General features: G+C 39.1%; 2 protein-coding genes across 13 annotated transcripts in view; one reads left to right on the top strand and one right to left on the bottom strand.

The window, feature by feature from the left end:
• Nucleotides 1-22418, bottom strand: part of LOC119657782 (mucin-17) — a 115267-nt gene that overhangs the window by 33134 nt on the left and 59715 nt on the right. The window lies entirely within an intron of this gene.
• LOC119657785 overlaps nt 15223-22418 on the top strand; it is a 39867-nt gene continuing 32671 nt past the window's right edge. For 2 of the 11 annotated variants that reach the window (XM_038064864.1, XM_038064862.1), the window contains exon 1: nt 15223-15382. The gene's annotated coding sequence lies outside the window, so the exon portion shown is untranslated. The other 9 variants (XM_038064866.1, XM_038064865.1, XM_038064861.1 and 6 more) reach the window with 7 other exon arrangements.

The raw sequence follows: 22418 nt of genomic DNA, 5'->3' as shown, positions 1-22418 counted from the left end.
TGATACCCCACACGACCATATTTTGTGGAAGAAAATTCGCATCCCCCTTTCGCCCCCTCTTAAACTCAACACCAACCGGCACAACTTGCTATATGTCTTTCAAATTAGTTAAATCCCAGTTGCTTAGCAAGGCCAGGAGTGGGACGCATTAGAACTTGGCTGCTTAAGTTACTTGGATAAGAATGCAAACTTCGGTAAACATCGTCGAGAGTTGAATGGACAATGTAAACATTTCGAATGGTTTCTTCTGTTCCGCATTGGGAGGAGCTACTGATTCCATAAGTTAATTTCCGGTTTGCAGTGAAAGGAAGCACAATAAAAGACCAGTTTATTAACTACCAGAAAGCATCTCCCTTCATACCATAATAAAGTTAATTAACTGAAGCGTGTAAAAACTCGCTCTTGAAAGCCAATGTCCGGTTCTTTTATGTTTATAATAAATGATGCTGTGCATAAATTTCCTCGGCAGGAAAATCGATTTCCATAAAACACTTAATAACTTTTACTGTTTACAGTTTGAAATCAATTTGATCCTACACATTGCGCCTTCATTAAACTAACCGCAGCAATTATTCCAGAATACCATTCAAAGGACAAACATGTGACTTATACACCTATCCGGGCTCTTATGTTCACGGTGATGTTAAGTGGTTATATTCAAAGCGTAATTGTAAATGTCAATCGCGAAAGGCATTAAAAAAGAAGAAAGAATGAAAATTAACATCTTGAAAACAATCTTCGAGAAATGGTGTAAGTCACCTGAGTACAGGTTGTCCATTTGGTTATATAACAATGGTAAATTACGGGGTACATCACCAGTAAACTCGTAATAAAAAAATATTCGAAACCAGTTATTCAAGATCCGTCACAATATTTTCTTTTACTCGCGCCTGTTCAATAACGAAATAACGCACTTATTTAGCATGCAAAGAGCACCCAGGCACACACGGCATATGTTTATGAAGAAAATCAACCGAAAACACCAACAAACTATTAGAATTCGACGTGAGACAAAGTGTCTACTTGAAAGATTTACTTCGATTACTGTTAAGAAATGTGCTTAGTTGTACAATATGTAGAACCATCCAATAAATCACGTAGTGCAGATGGATGGAGGATACAGGTGACTTTGACCTTGTCGATTCATCCTGAAACCAAGCCGCAACGATGGGCAAAAAGTAGCGTGAAGAGAGGTCGGTTAAATTCAGTGTAGTAATTGTGGTAATAAAAAACCTAAGAAAATTCCTTATTGAATCGCTTGAACTTATTACAAAGGTTACTATCTGTGATAAGATCAACGATCTCTCACTGATAGATGACTTTTACTAAATAATGTGGTGCTAATTGCAAAAAGTGAGCATCACGTTTCTCCAAGCAACTTTATGGATTGTTTTCTATTTAGCTAGCTTTTTTGAAGCTACGAGAAAGATGTAACTAAGTGTTAATTAGCCGGACATCATGGTGAGCCAGCATTTTATTGTTGACCTGAATTCCTCGCCAAATAGTCCTGATGGAAGTGACAGCGGAAAAGTTGGTATTTGCAGTTCTAGCATGTGTTCTAAATTAGTCATTTGAAGCTTGCAAGTTATCCGCTGATATAATTCGATTAGAATTAGCATGAAACAGCGGAACTCTAAATCATAGAAAACCTTTTTCAGTCTTGGGTTCTTAGGGTTATCTTTGACCGAATCATTAGTGGCGTAGTAAAAAGTGACTAACCAAAATTTAGTCATTAAGGCTGGACGCCCCTTTTCCCCTAAAGTGGATAATTTTCATTGTCTGGAAATTCAAATTTGAATAGCCTTTTGGTATCGATTATGTGCTGAAAGTAATCTTAATTTTGATATTGATTGATACAAGGGGAACAAGTGGGGACAGTGTAAGCATAACAAGCTCCAGCAGATCTCGTTCTCAGAATCTACCTAATCGAAAAATTTGAAAAAAACATTACGCGGTTGAAATGCAGCCCATCCAAATGTTTTGTCAAAAAGAATTGTGGGAATTTCGTAAATCTGCTAATCAATCCTCTTGTGAATTTTTTTCTTTTATATTTTTTTAAGCGCATTCTAGGAGTAAAACAAGTCGAAAAACTGGAAGCTGAGCACTTCGGGTATGAAAGGTTTTGTGTATTTATTTTATAAAACCATTTGAGTGGACATTTATCCCACTAGCATCTAGCACGTAATATATGCATATCGTATTTGAGAATATATACTTTCGCGTGATACTGACATGCGAAGTCTTCAATTTGTACAGAAATAACAACTTTGACCTATTATATTGTTAGTAATAGTGCGATTTCCGCTAAACTTGGTAGGATCATGCTTTATACTGTACCCTACATTACTGTTCCATGATTTTGCAGTCAATTACTAAAAATTATAGTAATATACTATTATTATCTTTATTTGAACAGATGTTGGTATGGAGGGTATTTCGGAGCCTAGGCACCACATAGTGGCAGCCTCTCGTTTTTTCCAGATTTTTCAGTTTTGTAGTTTCAGAGAAAGGGCAGTGAAAGAATTGATCACCAACGACCCCCGCACTCCCTACCTTTCCAACAAATGTCAAAACTAAGGCCGGCTTCGGGATTTCATCATATCCCACATGATATGATATATTTGGTGAAAAAAAAATGTCCACCTCCTCTTGCATCTACGAGGCGGAAACCCAAAAGCTCAGGGGATGCCATTTGATGCTATAAAGCTATAGCACAGCCCTGGCGAGGAGGAAGAAAGTTAGGGATTGGATTGGCGGAGGGGTTGAGCATGGAGGAAGTGACGATGCACTCCTTGTCTAAACATCTGTATGTTATAGTCAGACGGGAAGACAGAAGATGGTAGTCTGTGCCACATTCGTATAGTTCAAGATAAGGATTCGTGGTGCCACTAGCGCTGGCCCTTATAGTATGGGGATGGGAGCGGCTACTTAGCCGGGTGCTGCGTTTGGGAAAGGCTCTACAAGAGATAAGACCTGTTATTTCCTTGGAGCAGTGACCGTTATAATAACGATAGAGGAGAGAAAGACATCCAACATTTCGTCTGTGCTGAAGCGGCTCAATTTTTGGTGTATTGCTCACATCACCGATGAGTTTAAAAGTTCTTCGTTGAACTTTATCGAGAGATAGTGTAGTTATACCTGCACGCGTCCAAATGTGAGAGTTGTATTCGAGTCTAGGTCTAATGTGAGACTTGTAGATCTACGCTAGGTTGCATGGTGAAAAATTTTTTTTTGCAACAATTCAGAAACCCGCGCATCCATCCGTCCATCGCATTGACCTGAACATGATTTGCTTTGCCCCTAGTAATAGTAGACGATATGTCCTTATTTAATCACTTAAACATGCGCTCCGGTTGACATGTAATGTACTACGATGAGAGTCAGTCAGCGAATCAAACGAACACGCGAAGTCAATGGTGCTGTGGATTGAATTGAAAGTGCTGCTTAAGAGGTCATTAATGAAGATGAAAAAGAGGGTGGGTGACAGAGCAGTACCTTGAGATACCCCGCCATTTTGGGTATGAAGTTCTAATTCAACACCGTTCAATATAACTCGAATGGAATGGCTATTGAGGAAGTTTTCAATCAATTTGACGAGCTTGTCGTCATGACCAAATCCGCGAAGTTTGGCTAGGAGGGCATGATACCCTGTGGAAGGCCTTTGAAATATCAAGGACAACAACTTTGGCCTCGCCGTAATTATGAAGAGCATGATTCCATTTTTCCGTGAGAAGTGTCATCAAGTCTCTGGTCGAGCGCATATAATGAAATCCGTATTGCTTGTCGTTGATAAGTGGTTTAAGCCAAGGTGGGTTATTAATTTAGAGTTGATATATTTTTCAGAAACTTTTGACAGAATTGAAGTTAATGCTATTGGTCGGTAGTTGGAGGGACCGCATGTCTCTCCTTTTTGGGTATGGGCTGGACATGAGCAATTTTCCAAGCCGATGGAAAGGTAGCCTGAGCGTGAGACAGATTTAATTAATTTCAAAATTTCCTTTGCGCGAAAAAACAAGGGTCCTTGATGAGAATCGCAACTTTGTATGTTGGGATAGCTCTGCAAAGAAAGTGGAAGGTTAGAGTTCGCAGAAAAAATGTCGGCATCGTGCTATCAAGTTGTTGCTTGGTGCGAGATTGCACGTATATATACAAGTTGCGGTTTCCGCTATGCTATCTTGCTACAACCGCAACTTGTCAGCAAAACGTGCAATTTACCTGAGACCAACAATCTACTTGACAATTTTCTTGCTCGTATGTGGCCAGTATTAAGCCGACTCAATGCGTTTGCCGTTCCCCACAATGCAGCGGGAACCAAAGGCAGAGCTTTCTTAAAGATTCATTTGACATTAATGACAGCTAGCAACTAGGCCAAATACCCTGTCCACACGCTTGCGATTGAAACTTTTTGTCAAGCCTTGGCAATATGTGGACGGCACTTTACGGATACAGTTGTCTCAAATTCTACCAGCAAGCGCTCAGTTTCAAGGGTCATGCCGCCTGACCGAAATTTTTTGAACCACGGTCGCCTGCTCCAAATGCCCTGCAAATGTTTCTGCGTTGCGACCAAATTTAAATTCATAAAAGAAAAGTAGAGATTTGTGATTTGCTTCAAGATTTTTGCTTTCAAATAAACTTTATTAGTGCGTTCAGTCCATATGGGTTGTGCACAGCCAAGGTTTTGAAATCTTCTTTCTCTTTTCTTCAACCTTTGCCCCGTTCACAAGCGGGGTCGGTTCATTGTGATCGTTTTCGTCATTTGGCTCTATCGAATGCTTGATCTAGGTGTAATCTCGAGGCTTTTAAATCCCCATCCAGTGTATCAAGCCACCGTTGTTTAGGCCTGCCGTTTGGTCGTTTACCATCGACTTCGATGTTCAGACCAATCTTGGCAAGTGAATTCTCGTTAGCACGAATTACGTGACCACCCCATCGTAGACGCCTCTCTCGCAACTTTTCCACGATCGGTGCAACCTCATAATGATCGCGGATATTCTCATTTCAGATGTGGTCAAAACGTGTCATGCCACTAGTCCAATGTAACATTTTCGTCACCATTACCGCAAGACGCCTTTCATTGTCTTTTATAATCGGCCAACACTCGCAACCATAGAGAGCGACAGGACGGACAACATTGCGGTAAATTTTCGATTTGAGATGTTCGTTGATACGTCGAGCCAAGGTTTTGAAATATTTTTTAAAATTTGTTTTCCGAATTTTTACGTTAATTTTGTGGCAGCACTAGAAACCCTAGTTGGTTTAACAACGAAATCGGCTGTTTCATGCCCACTTATGGTAAATTTGTATGGTAGAAGTGCATATTGTGACATACCAAGTCGATCAAGGTGGATGAAACTGATAAGATGGTGGTTGTTAGTCTACTTACTTTCAACATAAGGACAGTCTGTTAAAAATATAAAGAAGGGCTTTCAAATTATTTCGCTTAAACCTAAAATGGAAATGAGCACTGGACTATTTGGGTCACGTAGGACCCAAATAGACAAAGCAGTCGCTGGCATATTTCATGATTTCACTGTATACAACCCGAAGTCTTTATTGTATTTACACTAGCTATGTGTGTAATTTTATTTTTCTGGCATTTCAATTTCTTTGTTTCAGTTAAACAATATTTTGATGTAAATAACGAGAAAGATCGAGATTTAGTGGGAGGTATACTTCATTTGTCTGGCATTGAAGACTTGAGTTTTGGGGAAGAAGTTATTGGAGATCAGCTTATCATGGTAGATGGAGGTATCACCAATAATGGCATCCAATTTTCTAAAGGAGTACCCGAACAGTGGTCGTGAAATGAAATATTTTTGTATATAAGCATTTATAAAAGGAGCAGCTGATCTGGTGGCTGTCAGTGAGTGAGGAAGTTAAGCTGATTCACTTGCTGACGGAGCCAGCTGCTTCGTGAAATGAGGTAGATGGGCGGGGATAAAGTTGGAACAGAGCTACTGGAGTCACTCTGGCTGCAGCACCTGCCGCCCTTTTTTAGCTTGCGCGGACTCCGGATCGCAAGAAGTGCTGTCCGCTACCACCAATAAGCTAAGGTTTTGGTAGGAGCCTCGGCGGCGGCTACCCGATGCGCAGTAGCTCGTCGCGTTACGATTTATGACCACTTAAGCAGACGTCGCTTTTTGATTGACAACGGGGCGGAGGTGTAAGTACCGAATGTAGTTTCTCTAAGCCGGTAAAGCACGATGCTCGGCATCACATCAGCACTATCGGCTCCCTATTTTCTCCAAGGTTCATCCATTACCACTCCAGAAGATTGCTGTATTTCCAGACCTTCCAGCAGCTATTGATCATATCCAATAGCTGTTGGAAGGATTCTTTCGAATTCTTCGAGTTCACTAGGATGTCTTTTGGCTTGTGCAATGCAGCGCAAAATTTTCAGAGATTCATTCACTTTGTTTTACGAAACTTAAATTCCTGTTTTGTCTACATGGGTGATGTTTTGGTCGCTTCTCTTTCAGAGTCTGAGCACTTGGACCAACCCGAGTGGATTTTTCAACGTCTTCCTGAGACCAGACTTAAGTGCAAGTTTCCAAGAAAACAGGTGGAGTTGTTCGGTCACTCTATTTAATGATTTAATCCACCACAGGCGCAGACAAGATAAAAGCCATTTCAAGCTCCCTGCTCACCAAAACTGTAAACGATTTGCGAAAGCTTGTGGGCATTTTAAACTTCTACCGTCATTTCTTCCCCAGAGCCGCTCACCATCAAACGATCCTCAACGCTTACTTGTCTGGGCCCGTAACAAAAGAATCTCGCGTCGTTTGAAACCGTCAAACAACAGCTGGTGGACGCTGCACTTTTGGCTTTTCCTCAATCAGATGCGACCCTAGTCGTGTTCACCGATGCCTCAGACACAGCGGTAGGCACTGTTCTTCACCAGCGGGTGAATCTAACCTGGAACCGTTGAGCTTCTTCTCTAAGCAGTTGAACCTAGCTCAACGGTCGATTTTACGGCAATCGTCGGCACAGAAAGAAGATGCACAACTTCATAGTTTACGCGGTGGCCTGAAGCAATATCCCTGACAGATATTACTGCATAATCATGTGCTGAGGCCCTTTGTCGAGAGTGGATCTCGCGCTTTGGTATACCAGTCATAGCAGACCAAGGAACGCAATATGAGTTTGCTTTTTTCTCGGAGTTAGGCAAATTCTTTGGTTTGAAACGCCACAGGAAAACTACATACCACTCGCAGTCCAATGGGATGTTGGACGATGGCACTGGACATTGAAGGCCACTTTAATGGCTCGTGATGATCCGTCTTGATTATAGACTTTGCTTTTCATCCTGCTCGGCCTCTGAACAGCCCAGCGAGAAGAATTCGCGAATAGTCCCGCGCAAATAGTTTAGGGGGAGAACTTAAAACTGCCCAGGGTCTCCGGTGCTCGACACCAGGTCGAGTTTAAGCGACACTGGTGTGCTGCGCCTGCTTAGGGATGCAGTTTTGAAACTGCGACCGCCTCTACCTACGGTTAACGCCCCCAGGGATCGTGGGACGTGCTCGCAAGTCTTCATCAGAGCGGATGCTGCTCGGGGACCTCATTTAAACTAGACCTTTGCGGTGGGCCCAAGTGGGTCCCCCTATCGAGACTCAAGCCGCTTACGGGGCAACAGGTGGACACGGCACCACAACGTGTCCTTTTCACCTAGCGCAAATAGTTCGGAGCCACGTCGCCGCGTTTCATCGCTGAACCTACACCGTTTCAGCTGGGGGTGGAATGACGCGGGGGCATGCATCCCACAGGGGACGTATCAAATGTGCGAATTCCGTCTAGCCGTAACTGCCGCGCCGACCTGACGCGAGTATTCTGCCTCAAGGTAGTAGTTGTTTCTTTAGCTCGGAATCTCCAAAATTTTGATGATTAAAGTAAGTGAAACCCGTTCTAGAATCTAGGTGACTACAATGCCATCCGGGTTTCCGGTACGTAGATGGTATTTTTAGTCCAACAGGCGGCCGGATAGACTGCGGATTGTTCAGGCGTGATTGACAGGCCTGCCTGACCGTGAATGGCCTTCTTATGCATGCTTTTGTCTTCCTGGCTATCCTTGTTGGCCCTTTCTAATGTTTCGTTACGAAATATGTTTCATATCGTTTCTTTTCATTTTCTTCCCATCCTATAATAACGACGCTGTTAAGGAAAGTGGAGCAAACGTCAGTTGCCTGACTTTTGTATGCAATCCTTTGATGGTACACGTCTAAAAGTACGTATGATGTGAAGCAATTCAGCAATCGGCGATCGTTAATTTTTTAACGTGTATAATACTGAAGAAAATAAGTGAAAGATAAAAAATGTTTTACAAGCAGTTTATAATCATAAAGTTGTTTTCTATAGTATTGTAATCGCCAATTCTAAAATACATATGTATATCAGCATTAATAAAACAGGAAATTATTTTTAGAAGGCTCTTTGAAATCGGTTTCATTCATACTCAAGAAACAACTCAGTGACCTTACAAACGTACAAATACTAGTAATTACATTCCTAACTCGAAACGATCAACGGAAACTTAAAGAATTGTGTGTCAACCAAAGCAAGCAAAAGTAAGTAAAACGTTTGTCTTTACTTTGACGCATAAAAGTGAAACTTTTGAACTGATTAGTGATCGATTAGTAATCCGCTTTATGCACATACTCTTATCACTAAACAAATAAGGCTAAGTAATGTGTGGTTTGTTTCTAGGTAAATTACCTGACTTATTGATTTGGATATAATATTGCTAAGCTGTGAATATTTGAAGGTGTTATATAAAACAGGTCTGCCAATAGTGCGCTAGGTTTCCGGTGGTGAAGGGTTTCCCGGAAGGTTTGGTTTCAAATACAACGGATATGAGCAATGTTATCATTTCGTACCTTCAATTCGTCTGAGTACTATAATCAAAGAGTAGTCATTCTTCACAATTCATTAGCAAACATTATTTGTTTATTTTCTGGGATCAGTAATGTTTAAATATCCATGTTAACTCTTTAGTGCTAATTGTGGTTAGCGCTAATTGTGTTAAAATTAATGGCTTCGAAAATGGTTCGATAAGACAGTTTTCACTGTAGTTTGGGCTGACGTCATGCTTTAAATTTAATCCTTTCTGACCTTTTATTACTTACCGCCGAAATTTTATTCATCATCGACTTTAATGAGCAGATCTAATTCTGTATCACTTTTTTTGAATTGATATGTATAAATTAAGTGTAAACATTCTTTCGCGTTCAGAACCCCGCTATTTCCTATACACAATGGATGTCATTTGTATTCAAAAAAGAGACTACCATAGCAAAAATGCTTTTGTTTTTTTTCCCTTAAGCATGTTCTTCTGATACTCCTGCTACCGAACTTTTAAATTATTTGGTCTTTCTTTCTGGGTTTTCTGTTTCAAAATAAAAAGAAAATAAGACAATAAACGAGATATTATCTTGCCCAACCGATCAAAAAACATGAATATCAATGTGTAATGGAGTTGGACGAGACAGCAACATATTGTAACTGTTGCTTCGAAAGGTTGCAGTCTGTACATAATGTCTAGTAGCCGACATAGCATGTAGTTTTGGCTTTGATATGACTAACGTATATTTTTCGGATTTAGTTGTTCAAATGGACCACGACAAGAAGTATTTTTTCGAATCGGACATGGCAGTAGGTGTTTGACGGAAGCCTCTCTGTTTGCTGATTGAAACAGGAAGGCATCATATTGATGTGTTTCACCTGATTATATGAAGAGATTTTGCATCGTTTAAGAGTAGGAAATCCTGATTTGCTGCAACTACACAGATCACCGCCATTTGCATCGACAAGCTTAATATGTTTGCCAAATATGCCTTAAAAAAATCCAATCACAAGAAGTACCCACACTTATAATGGCGAAAATAATACTATATATTCCTATTAGTTTTAACTTTCCTTCTCCACTAATTGAAGTTTTTTTTTACCTATTCACTAGGTATTAACCCTATTTTAAAAAATGCTTGTGATTTGTTGAAACCAGAGATGCAAACTAATGATGTTTTAAGGAGCATCACTTGGTGAATGGATTTCTTTAATACATAGCCATTATGAATGAAGCTTCCCCAAATCGGACTGAAAAGTGAGAACTCTTCCCGAGTTGGAACCTTGTGAGTTTTTTTCGAATTTTTCGATACTAAATAAAGTAGTCGCTCGAAAATTAGAATTCGTGGGAATTTCCATTTTTTCTATATTCCTATATTCCTCTCCGACAAACGTTGTCCGATGAGAACTCCCCTGTATCTGCATAATGCTGCTGACGAATGCCATCTCACCTTCCTTGTTTTCCTTGAAAAAGCTCATTTTCGAGCCGAGCTCTTAATCGTTGGTTTTGACTCTATAATCAACTTGCCGATCGGCACGGGAAGTAAGATCGGAATTTTCATTTTAATCAAGATGACTACTTCCGCTTACCCGTTGTATTAATAGACTGGCGCCTTGCTAATTTTCATAGAGAGAATTGCGTCTTCCAGTTCTGTCGTGCTAAAAAGTGGGCAATCATCGGTGTCCGAACGGATTTCAGTCCATCTGCTCACCTTTAAGTAAACAGGGTTCTCGCAGAGCTTCGGCTTTTCAGGTGAAATCAGTTTTTAACGAGTCCCCATGGATCCCTAACCACCTCGTGCACTAGTTCCTGTCGGTAGCGGGCTTTGCTTTTGTTCATCACGCTTCGGAGTCTTCTTTTAGATGTATCCTGCAATTGGGGATGCCAACTCGCCAATTAGCGGAGATGCAATTCGGTAATTTTCGCCTTCCACCAATGTATGTACGGTGCCGGAAAAAAACGTGCGCAAAGTTTGTAAAGATATTTTTTGTTTAAGAACGGATGGGGTGGAGTAGATGTTGGGCTAATTAAAATTCATGCTTTTTTCAACAGAAGAGATTCGTTATATTCGACTACCTTTAGGAAAACGTTAGGACGCACATAAGGAGAGAGGACGTGTCCGAGGTTAAACATGGAGGGTCTTGGTTTTGAAGGTTTTATGTGAAACAAAACCTTATTAAAGACAATTCGATGTCTGTCTATCTGGCACACCCGATTGGTCTGTGAATCCCTTCATATATTGCTTGCGGCACCATTTTCTGCTGAGTTTAATGGGGCTTCCCATATATGCGAAAAGGGGTCCAACATTTTTTTTCACAGAATATGGACATGTAGTGTATCAGGTGAAAGGGCTCTATTAGTAATTTTGGAAACTATTTTACATCGAGTGAAATGTAGGGGAGTGAAGGCTCAAAATATGACTCCCAAAAAATGTAACAGGTAACAGTAAATAATCACAGTGGTGAATCTAAACGAAACCTAGGCCTCGAAATAGATTCCATTCCGAAATCTGCACAAATAAAGTTAATAATAGTATTTTAGTATATTTTAGAAATTTAGTTGGAGACCCTTCTTAAGTCCATGTTAGAACTACAAAATTTGGTACTTGCATAAAGGATAACACATAAGGCATAGCGTTGGAAATGATAGAAGGGAACCCAACTATCATTAACAAAGTTATAGAAGGTGAAACTTGTACATTTTGCATGAATTTTCTGCATTCTAAAACGTGTATGACGTCATCATAACATCAATTCGGGGGAGGTCGTAGGAAAACATTTCGTTTTAGTTTTTTATTCATTTATATATCAATATCAATTACTCGAGACAGACCCATGTATGTATTTATATGGATATACAGATGAAGCTTCGGGGTAGTGCCTAATTCAGTTAGATATATTTGTATATTAAACAAGTGGTATTCAATATACGTTTTTTAGATGAACATATGTATACTTTTATGAACGAATAAATCGGAAATATGTGTTTAATCAATTTATATAGATGCATATAGAATACTGCATCCGATAATAGCCAATGTTTGTTTATTTAGGGTGAGCATAATATCTACGTCTGTAATATGTTCGTAGACCTTGTAGTCTGAAAAAAATATAAAGGAATATTTTGGGTTTTTAGCCATATACAAATGGAAAAATGTATGTAGAAAATTTCTCACATATGATGAACACAAAACCTTGTTATCCGAAGCGTCAGCTTAGGGTATTCCGACTTGTTTTAGGAAGTACTGCCGCTCGGATCGAAGAGTAGAATGACAACATTGTTGACTAAAAGTAAAATTCATTGACTAGTAGCTGTAATTCCTAGGATGAGGAATTGAACATACTGGTATTCCATGCAGAGGTAGCAAATTTTGCTAATAGTTTGCTTAGCTGGACTAAGCACCCATGCAGTTAGTAACATCGTTCTACGTTCAGTTTAAGGAGGGAGGGGTTCCCATATATGCAAAACGGCGATGTAAATTATTTTTTCACTGGATATAGTGTGGGGTATCAAATGAAGCTCTCGCCTAGTACTTTCCAAAGTCGGTATTAGCTTTTATCGTAGTTTTGTTTATTTAAAACTACCATTCTCAGAAACTACGCAGCTTAAAATTCTGAAAACGAAGTTGCCATTACACGGTACTTAGGACTCGAAATACCCTCCTAACCGATATCTTCCCAAATAAAGTTAATAAAATAGCATGTTACTATATTTTCAGAAAATTGAGTGGAAACCCCTTTAAGTTCATCCTATAATTATAATTTTGCAGTAATATGTGCTGTAACATAAGGTATGATACTGCCAAGTTTGGTGGAAATCGCGCTATTACTAACAAAGTTATAATAGGTCAAACTTGTCGCTCCGGTGAAGATCTAACACTGTGAAAGTTAGAATTACGCTAAAGTGAATAGTCTGGCATACTAAATGAATAATGCGGTCTAGATACAAATGAGGCAAACATTCACTTAAATACATAATAAATACACAAAACCTTTTATGCTTGGAGCCTCCGACTTGCGGTTTCTCGACTTGTATTTAATTTTCTGGCTGATACTGTACTACCAATTTAAGAGTATTTAGCTTGTTAAAATGTGGATTGGGCGCTAACATGCTGGCCCCAAGTCCAGAAAGAGGAGAAGGATTTGGGACAATATTCTTAGTACTACCCTCAGTAAAATAAAAATAAAATGTTAAGGTTAGGGAAAGAGATACGAGTTTGAGTTACTTCACTATGCTAAATCCTATTTGATCTTCCCGAGCGACAGGTCTCACAACAGGACGATCAAGAAAACACATTGAATGAAGCTTTGAAAAAATACTAGGACATTCACTCTAATCGACTCGCCAGGTCGAGCTCCGATCCTGCCAAGAAATCAGCAAGGATCTGAAGTGAAGGAGAGAAGTGTAAGCTTCTAATCGTTGTGTCTTATGCCGCTCCGTCAATTGATTCAATTGATGTGGAAAACATTTATACATCTTTTTCACCCTTCCGATCGAATCCAGATGTTAAGTTGTAATTTTTTCATCATATGAAGCGAATTTTCTGAAAGAACCTTAACCATAGGTAAATAAGAAAAGAAAATACTAGTCAACTAATTATCTACCTTGATATTGGTAATTGTTCCAAGTTGGTGCGGACTCAGGAGCATCCTCAACAAAAAATATTTACTTCGGCATGGTTTAGGTCTGGACTGATAACGAATTTCACTTGAATATAATTCGTACGCATCGTAATGCGTACGAATTATGCGATTATATTTAAGTACAGCAATTGCCATCTGCCGTTACTTTCGGTCACGCTGCTCCCAGAGCAGAGGTGAGACAGCGTCTGATGAGTTGCCTCTGCCCTGGACGAAACTGTCAGCCAACTTTTTGGTTCTTTTTCTTGTAAACTTCGGTTTTGACTGTTGATTCTCATGCATTGACGACATCAATAACTTGCGGGTCATTATGGAACACTGTGCGGACTCAGATCTCTACTTCGAATAGTCTTCCTTGACTTCAAGAACACTTTCAACAGCATCAACAGGGACTGCATCTAGAGTGCTCCTCGAAGTAATTTCATTATCACAATTAATGCTTTCCAAGCGATAGTGAAAGTGACCGCCAATATTAAAGCTGCCAGCCACGTTCAGTTCAACGGCCCGCAGTGAACCCGGCCTCCAATTGAACTGAAATCACCATCCACATACCGGCAAGCCAAGCGACATCAGGCATTTTTTTTTTTGCATGAGCATTTATAAAAAATGTTTACCAGCGATGAAGATGGCTGTAAAATTCTCGCTGAGAGCCTAAACAAATATATCTGACCGATTGGCCGAATAGTTTTTCATCCAATTACCGCCGCATGAAGAGTCTAGCCAGCCGCATCCTATCCACGTTCCAGCCACCGGTCAACTGTGGACTGTTCAGGCGAACCTACATGGCGGCTTTGCCATGCAATAGAATCCTCTATCCTAGGATGGCCGACGAGTTGACCGCTCTACAAATAGGTAGCCTAGAACAGTAGAAGAGGGTGTAGGACTATCGCCAAGATCTCGAGAAAGCACAATTTGGCGAACCGATAGCGGTGGTGTATGTACATCTCGATTTGGCGGAAATGGCAATCATAAGTTAGTTGGTTTGTACTTTGTCTTCAAGTAAATATTTTTTTGCAACGGATACTGTAGACTCATTTAAAAGCTTTCTTGTATTTCCTATCAAAAAGACCACAAATAGCTGTAAATATTTAGCTTCTTTTTCAAACCTTTTTTACAGTTAATAAAATTTATTAATAAGATGTAAATTGGTGAAATGCTACCATGATTAACTCTCATTTATACTTTCTTTTTCCTATTTTGCACCAAACCCTCGAATTGATTTATAGTTTCTTCTGTTCAATCCCACTTGTATCGTTTAGATACATCTTTCTGTATCTATATTGTGAATGTATTAGAAAAATACTAAAGGAATTGTACTCAAGACATTTGACAAGTATAAATTGATGTTACTAGGTAGGACACACGTATCCAGACTTCCTTTATGAGTATTTTAGTGTAAAGAGCCTATCCAAGAAATCAAATTCGTTATATTTATAAAACATACATACAAATGATAAAAATAAACTGCGATAATATCAAAGAGGACGAAGTCATTAATTTCGGATATATAATATATGTATCTGATTTCCGAAAGGCGCTCATTGAAAATCAAGTCTAGAATGTGCATGATCCACAATGACTTGCAAGCGCAGGGTGCGTAGCCTAATTTTATCTTAACAATCTGATTATCAATATCACAATAAGAATGGAGAAGGGGTTTTGGTCCGATTGAGCAAAAACTTTTGGTGACTATTGGAAAAAAACCGGTAAAAAACTCAACCAAAATTCATTCAGTTGGTTTCTGGACGCGGTATCGACTAGTCGCTCATTTTTGAATATAATCGTTTGGGTTCATGGCAAAAAAATAACGAGTGTATGTCGAACGGGTTAGGTCATTGAAATACATCCACCACTTTTTGATCAGTTCGTTTTGAACGGTTGGATTCCAGTCAGCGCGAAAAAAAATGTAAATGGACAAGCTTACTCTTAACTCAATTAGTATTTCGTGTAAAAGTTTGATTCATTTGAAGTAGTATCTAAATTTTCGAAAAATTCAAAAGTGTTTTGAGTGTTTGTTTATGGTGCTCCGAAGTATTTATTTTCTAATAGCAGTAGCCTCTCTTTGGATCCCATAAAAAAATTACTAAATGTAACGAACCATCAACCGTTCATCATTTATGCACTTTTATGTAAATAATATTCTTCTTCGCGAAGCGGTTTGTCATATTTTTTCTTTTATGTTTGAAACGATGCTGTGTGAACGGATTGTTTGTTATTTGTGTATTTCTTAACATGGCGAGGTGCTTCTTGAGGCAAAAGATGTGGAAAATAACATAAGAAACGAAAAGTAAAAAATACAAATATCAGCAAGAGCCATGCCATTATACCAGATATATACCTACAACTTTGCGATCCATCACACTTAATATTAAAAGCTTAAATCTTGAAACACCAAAGACATTTTCAACTCGACTCGAAAAGGTGCTTTCAGTTTCATTTCAATATCGTATACGGAAAGACCATCTGAGATACTGCTGTTATTATTGTTGACTTTTTCAATTTTCATACATGCAAAACGTTTTCCAGTCCCCATGTTTCGCGCGTTGCTATATTTTTAAGGTGAAATAATTGCCCAGAAGTGATATTTTATCGAAGAAGAAGCAAAAACAGTGATCTGATCGCATAAAGAAGTAAAAAATAATGCAAACGACCCAAAAACTTTCGCATAACTAATTTGCAAAGAGAAGCAAAGTGCATTGAAAAATCAGGTGTTGAAAAGTTGTTCACTTTAAGTTGTGTTGTCTTTTTCTTCCTTCACCTATCTATAACGTCAGCCTAATTAATATTCAATCAGTTCTTAAGGACTACCTGTAAGTTGTACGTACAATTAATGCAACGCTTAGAGATATCGCAGCAGCTTTTCGTACTGTATGTTCACATTTGTTCGGGGTATTATATATGCACATTCGCAGCCATTGAATATTACTACTCCATAAGATACTCGCTCTCATTATAATTATTAAAGCAACATTCCAGTTTTGTTATTAAGTAGCCGGCATCTTAAACGAGACAAGCCAAAGTCACTCCACGTTCAAACGGACGCGCGCGCAATATAAACGTCATAATGTGTCCGTCTGTCTGTCTGTATTCTTCTACGTGTATTCAATTTCTGAAATACTAAAGATGAAATGTGCTTGTTTTTGAAATGTTGATGTTTGTAATGTTAAGCCATTATTTAGATGTATCTTCATTTGATTGAAGGTTTACGATGGTGTCTTAATTCTGATTTATTTTTTAGTGTTGCAATAAAAATAACAAACAGTCTGTAAAGATTTGCTTATACGGTTTGATTAATGACTTGAATGAATATTGCTGGCTGATATTATCGAAGCGGTTTTGATAAGTGATGATGGTCATAATGGGATTTCAAAGTAACAAGCTCATAAAGTTAACTATTGACAGTATTGAGTGCTTGAGCTAACTCTTTTATAGATAGTGTAAAACAATTATGCAACTAATCCATACTTGAAATACGCAATTAAAATATAAATTAAATAGAAATCTCTATGAAATTTTGCATATTTTACACATTCCACATGCGGCACAAATCAGCAACGGAAATTCCCGGTAGAATTTTACATACGTTTTCATTTTTCTCTATTTTCAATAACTCACAAATGAATTATTCTAATTGAAAAGGCTAAATTAGGGAAAGCTATCCAAGTTATGATAGTTCAAAAGAATTTATTTTCAAGCGTTCGGCATTTTTGCTGTGAACATTTTGTAATTTCTATTTACCCTAGGCATGTGACTTCATTTTAAAGGATATTTTGTTGTAAAAAAGTAGCTCCAATAAGAGAATCTATTACCAAGTAATATGAATTGAAAAAGATAAATCATAAGAGACTATCAACAAATTGGCCCATTCTTCGTCACCCCGGCATTAGTTAAGTCTTATTTAAACCACATTCAGCTGTTGTTTGAAGAAAAATTCTTCAAAAATCTAGGGAATATGAATTCCTAAATATAGTCGTCCAGAATAGCAATTGAAAAAATTTAATTAGTACTTTTTGTAGCTCCGATCAACGCCGATAAAAAAGAAGTTCAAAAGTGACAAACCTGGAATGTGACTTCATTTTCAGAAATAATAAAACTAAAATGTGACCAAAAATTATGGTTGTGTATATCAAATAAAATGAAAAAGTTTGTACTTCTGCGTAATTTGGGGTTCAGTGCAATTTTGATAAAACTACTAATCTTTACTATATCCTAGAGCAGAGAGAAAATCCAAATTTCAATGGGGATCTCAAAATAAAAGGCCTTGTTTAAGAATCGTCAAAAATAGGTAACGACATTGGAAAATGTTAAATTCGTATGTATATCATCTATCATAGTATTTTCCTAGCGCTTCTCTTACCAGTTTCAGATGCTGTTTGCATGATAATAAGAAGAAGGTTAAGGAGAGCCATTTCTTAAATGAAATATTATTAGTCCAGATGAAAGCAAAAAATACACACGAACTTTTACGGACGATTACGATCTAGTTTTTCGTGCCAGATCATGTCCGGTCGAAGTATCTCAATGACACGACGGAGATAGATCTTAACCAAGGTTTGGAGGCTTCAAGTAACAGGGCTGGTGGCTTCCATGTGCTGTTCCCATATAACAGAGCAAATTTGCATTTAAAGATTTTGGAGGAAACGCGAAGTCAACGAGTCGGGCAACACTACCATCGATTTTTTGGTTATTTCTGTAGACAGGAACAATCAATGATCAGTCAGACAGAGAATCTTATTTTGCTTGTCCTCAGTGCTTCCCTCTTTCTCTGAACCCAAGGGCATTGAGTCAAGGTTCATGACTCGGTGAGAAGGCAAATGGACGTCATCAGCGCAGCGGTGGTGTTTGAAGATAGATCTCATGTCTACTAAAACCCTCTAGGCTCACCGGACAAAATTGCATGAACAACATAACCGATAACGACGAAGAATAATATCGGTGGTAGAATGCAACTTTATCGGACTCCGCTTTGGACTTCAATTCCTCAGAGAATTTACCTGGAAGCAACACTAAGATTTTGTACCGTCAAACGCCGCTCTGATAGTAGCTTAGTTTCCCCGGAATACCCTGGTGTCAATATTAGTTTCATGGAGGTCGTTGATACGGTCCCCCAAGATGAGATTCACCTCCGCTGACTTAAATCTGATAACACATGATGTCAGAAATGCCTTCAAATTCCTAAAATGGCAGATATGTTGGCCATTTGCCGAGTTACCTCTTGCGTATATTGAAAGATTTTCTAAGAGACTGCTTGATACATGAGACACTGGAGGGACATATCGAAAGAGTTTCGTCCAGGGTGATAGAGAGGAAATCTGGGCCCGGGGGGAAATTATACGGGGCTGTGACCCAAATTATTCGGTCCCCATATTATCCCTTTTTTTCCATTCCAGGCCCTCGAGAAAGCTACTGGCCTCTAGCTAGGTCTAGTCGCGCTTGGTCGATTATTCAGATCATATTGGGGCCCTTGTTGCCGGACGCAATATTGAGCATGCACAAAGCAAGAGTTTCTTCGGGCAGACTAAAACAATAGTTCACATGGCTGTAGAAGAAGTTTCCGCCTTAAGTCAGCTGAAACATGAGTACAACGTAGTTCATTCTGCTCTACGGCATAGAGGTATGGGCTGATACTTTTGGCGAGGAGGTGTATTCTGAGTGCCTGAGGTAAAAACAGAGATGGGAAACTTCGCGATTAGCATCTGCCTATCACATTGCTTCAGAACTGGCTGTAATAGTGATCCCGGGAGTGATCTCCGTTGCCTCCTTGAAAAGGATCATAGAACTATCTACATGTAAACACATGAGAAATGACTCAAGAAAGGTGGCTGCTCGTGAAGAACGGCAAAATACACTGAATGATTGGCAACTCTCTTGGCGTAACGAATCAAGAGGCAGCAAGTTAGGTTCGTGGTTGAATCGAAAGCCTAATGAGATTGGCTATTTCCTTACCCAGCTTCTAAGCGGGCACGTAAGTTTTCAGTTTTACTTGCACAAGACTGGGAGGACACAATAACTAGCTTGCGTGTTTGGTAATGAGGTAGTGGACAACGGTGATCACCCCTTTTTTTCTTATGGAAGATAGGATTGGATTCGTCAGCAACTTTATGCAGACATAGAGGAGCTTTCTTCGGGCAACATTGTCAGAGAGATGTTGAGGAGCGCTGATAGAAGAATTACTTCCCTGTCAGGGAAAAATTAAAATGAATTTCTTAGTTAGCACATTGAAATCTACATATTATGATGATAATTCGATAATTTTTCTGAAGGGCTATAACCAAAGTTATATAGCAATTTACTATACGAGATTTGAACATTTTGTACAAACCATTTCAATCGATTCAATCATCTAAATGACAAAGAAATTTGCTTCAATACATTTCACTAAGTTCTAGAAAGAGAAACTTGCCAATTTTATATTATTCGAGGATCACATGTACACTGAGACTAGACAGTTCGCTGGTTTCTAGTTGGAGTTATGAACTGATTTTTATTCAAATATGCCACTTAAAATTTGCCTCTCAACATAGGCGAAGCGACGTGGTTTCTACTCCCAAAGCTGTAGGGTGTTGTGGAATGCTTCATTGAGAAAAGTTTCTCCAAGGTTTCGTCTATACTAACCTGTGCAGTTCAGTTGTAGTCAGATTTGGCCTCTATAACTACCGTCGCGAACCACGACATACCAATTACAAACTCCTGAATTTCATTAAGCCTATCAAACATAATGGCTAGGTGAAGTAGACCCTCACGGCTGTCGGCCAAAAGTACTTCCAGTACCAGTCGACCGCTTCCCTATAGGGCTGAAATAGTCAAGTTTTCCAGCCGAAAGACGAATTTGTTGATAGACAGAAATGTTGATAATAATGATTTGATTTGACTCAGGTACTCATTCATAGCTGAGTGGACTGACATATGACATCTAATCATGGTACAAATTCCTCTGCCATTAGTGAGATTTGAACCGATTCCTTCCGCTGCAGTAGCCTACTGCTCTAGCCATCCAGGCACGGAAATGTTGCTGTGTCATCAAATATAGACACAATTATGTTCTAATGGCGATCCCCTGGGATCATATTAAGCGGTATTGTATCTGAAACCGCGTTTAGGTTTGGTGTGTGCAATTGGCCCAATCTCAATGGAAGCAGTTTTTCAACTGATGAAACAATGTAGGCGTCCACCATTTCTATTCGAGTTCACAGATCATCTCAATGGATAGGATACTCTCTCAGATCCTCTCAACCACCGTCGGATTCACCCTCTGCAGAATCCAAAGGAAACGGTATATTGCATTTGGGTAGACAATGTCGATTGGGAATGAAATAATAATTGCGAAAATTGTGGTTGTACTCTGTAGGCAGCGCATCTGGTCCAAAAGACCTCGTGTCAAGTCGTGTAAGTAAATTCGGTGCTGGTCCCATGATCGGGAACTCAGAACTTTGATCGAAACATGGAAAAAATATTGCCCATCGGTAGCTTCTAGTTTTTTCCTTCTTTCTGGCAGAGCTCTAATATCGTTATGATAGAAGAGTTCGTCTGTTGAGGCTATTTACGAATCAAACCATTTTTCGATGTCTTCATATGAGCAGAACTGCTGATCTGCCAGACCATATGCAGAACGGAACAAGTGATGATCGGATCCCGTATTATGGCGGTTCTTCTTGCAGCGCTCGATGCAATCGCATCAATTGAAATCTCTAGCATGACTAGGCATTCTTTTCTTTGGGTTTCTGTTATGAATCCATTTTTCATCACCCGTAACGATGCAATGAAGAAAACCCTTCCTTCTTCGCCACTGAAGTAATTGATCACAGGTGAAAAAACGACGCTCTACATCCCTTCGCTTCAAACCATAAGAATCCCAAGTTTCTTGTTTTTAATTATTCCCAACGCTTGCAATCGCTTGGCTTCTAGTACGGAAGCAAGCTGTCCCTGCGTTTGGCACGAATCTTTATCGAGCAATTCCTTCAATTTCGCGTCTTTGAAGTTTCTGGCCTTCCTTTACGTGGACAGTCGTCAATACCGAAATCACCGTCTTCAAAACGACGGAACCAAACACGGTACTTTGTTTTACTGAAAGCAGCATTTCCGTCAACTTTTTAACTTTGAATGTATTTCAGCCGCCGTTTCCTTTGAATGAAGTAAGAAAAGTAACACTTCTCGCAGATGACGATTATTTGCTTCAGAGTCAGATATTTGCTTGCAACTAAATATGGCGGCACAAAAAATCACTAACGTGTTAAAGCGGTTTGTTTACCATATGCATATGCAGCATTTACCGCTAGAGCCATCTATTGACAAACAGCGAGAAATAGCCAATGAAATTTCTACCACACACTTTCCACTTGTTCACAATATAGCGAGTTTTCATCGTCCCAGATTGCTTAATTAAGGGCAAGTCTGGGGATACTAATGTTTAGTCTGAATGATTATGAACCCTAAACCTCTTACTATAGCTAAAAGGATACAAGGATAATACGACGGATATGTTGGTTAACTTAATTAAAGTTTCGACTATATTTCTTCAGCAGAGAAAATTACTCATTTTAAAGGGTGGATGATAAAATTTTGTAAAATATCGAATTACTTCCGAGATAAGATTTACATTTGAAATTATTCAATCATGATGATATCGAACACCCTCTATAATTGGAGTCGATTTTCTCTTTTAAACATACCCATTGCAGATAAGTCACCACCCACATTTTAATTACTACATAAAAGAAACAGCCAAACGTATTGACTTTGCATAATTTTAGATTTTTATATTAGATCAATATGAATAAAACCAACATTCATAGGATTGCTACTGGCGCATCTACTTAATTACGTGTACTTATTATTCCAATATCTCATTCACGACTTTCATTGCCGTAGGTTCAGTGATGTGCTAAAATCGCTAGCTCACATAATGCACTAACAATTCACTACCGCAACGGGCACTTATTATC

Source organism: Hermetia illucens, chromosome 5 (assembly GCF_905115235.1).
Source record: "Hermetia illucens chromosome 5, iHerIll2.2.curated.20191125, whole genome shotgun sequence".
NCBI classification, from domain to species: Eukaryota; Metazoa; Arthropoda; class Insecta; order Diptera; family Stratiomyidae; genus Hermetia; species Hermetia illucens.
The sequence above is the reverse complement of the archived record's forward strand: the minus strand, read 5'-3'. Positions and strand labels throughout refer to the sequence as shown.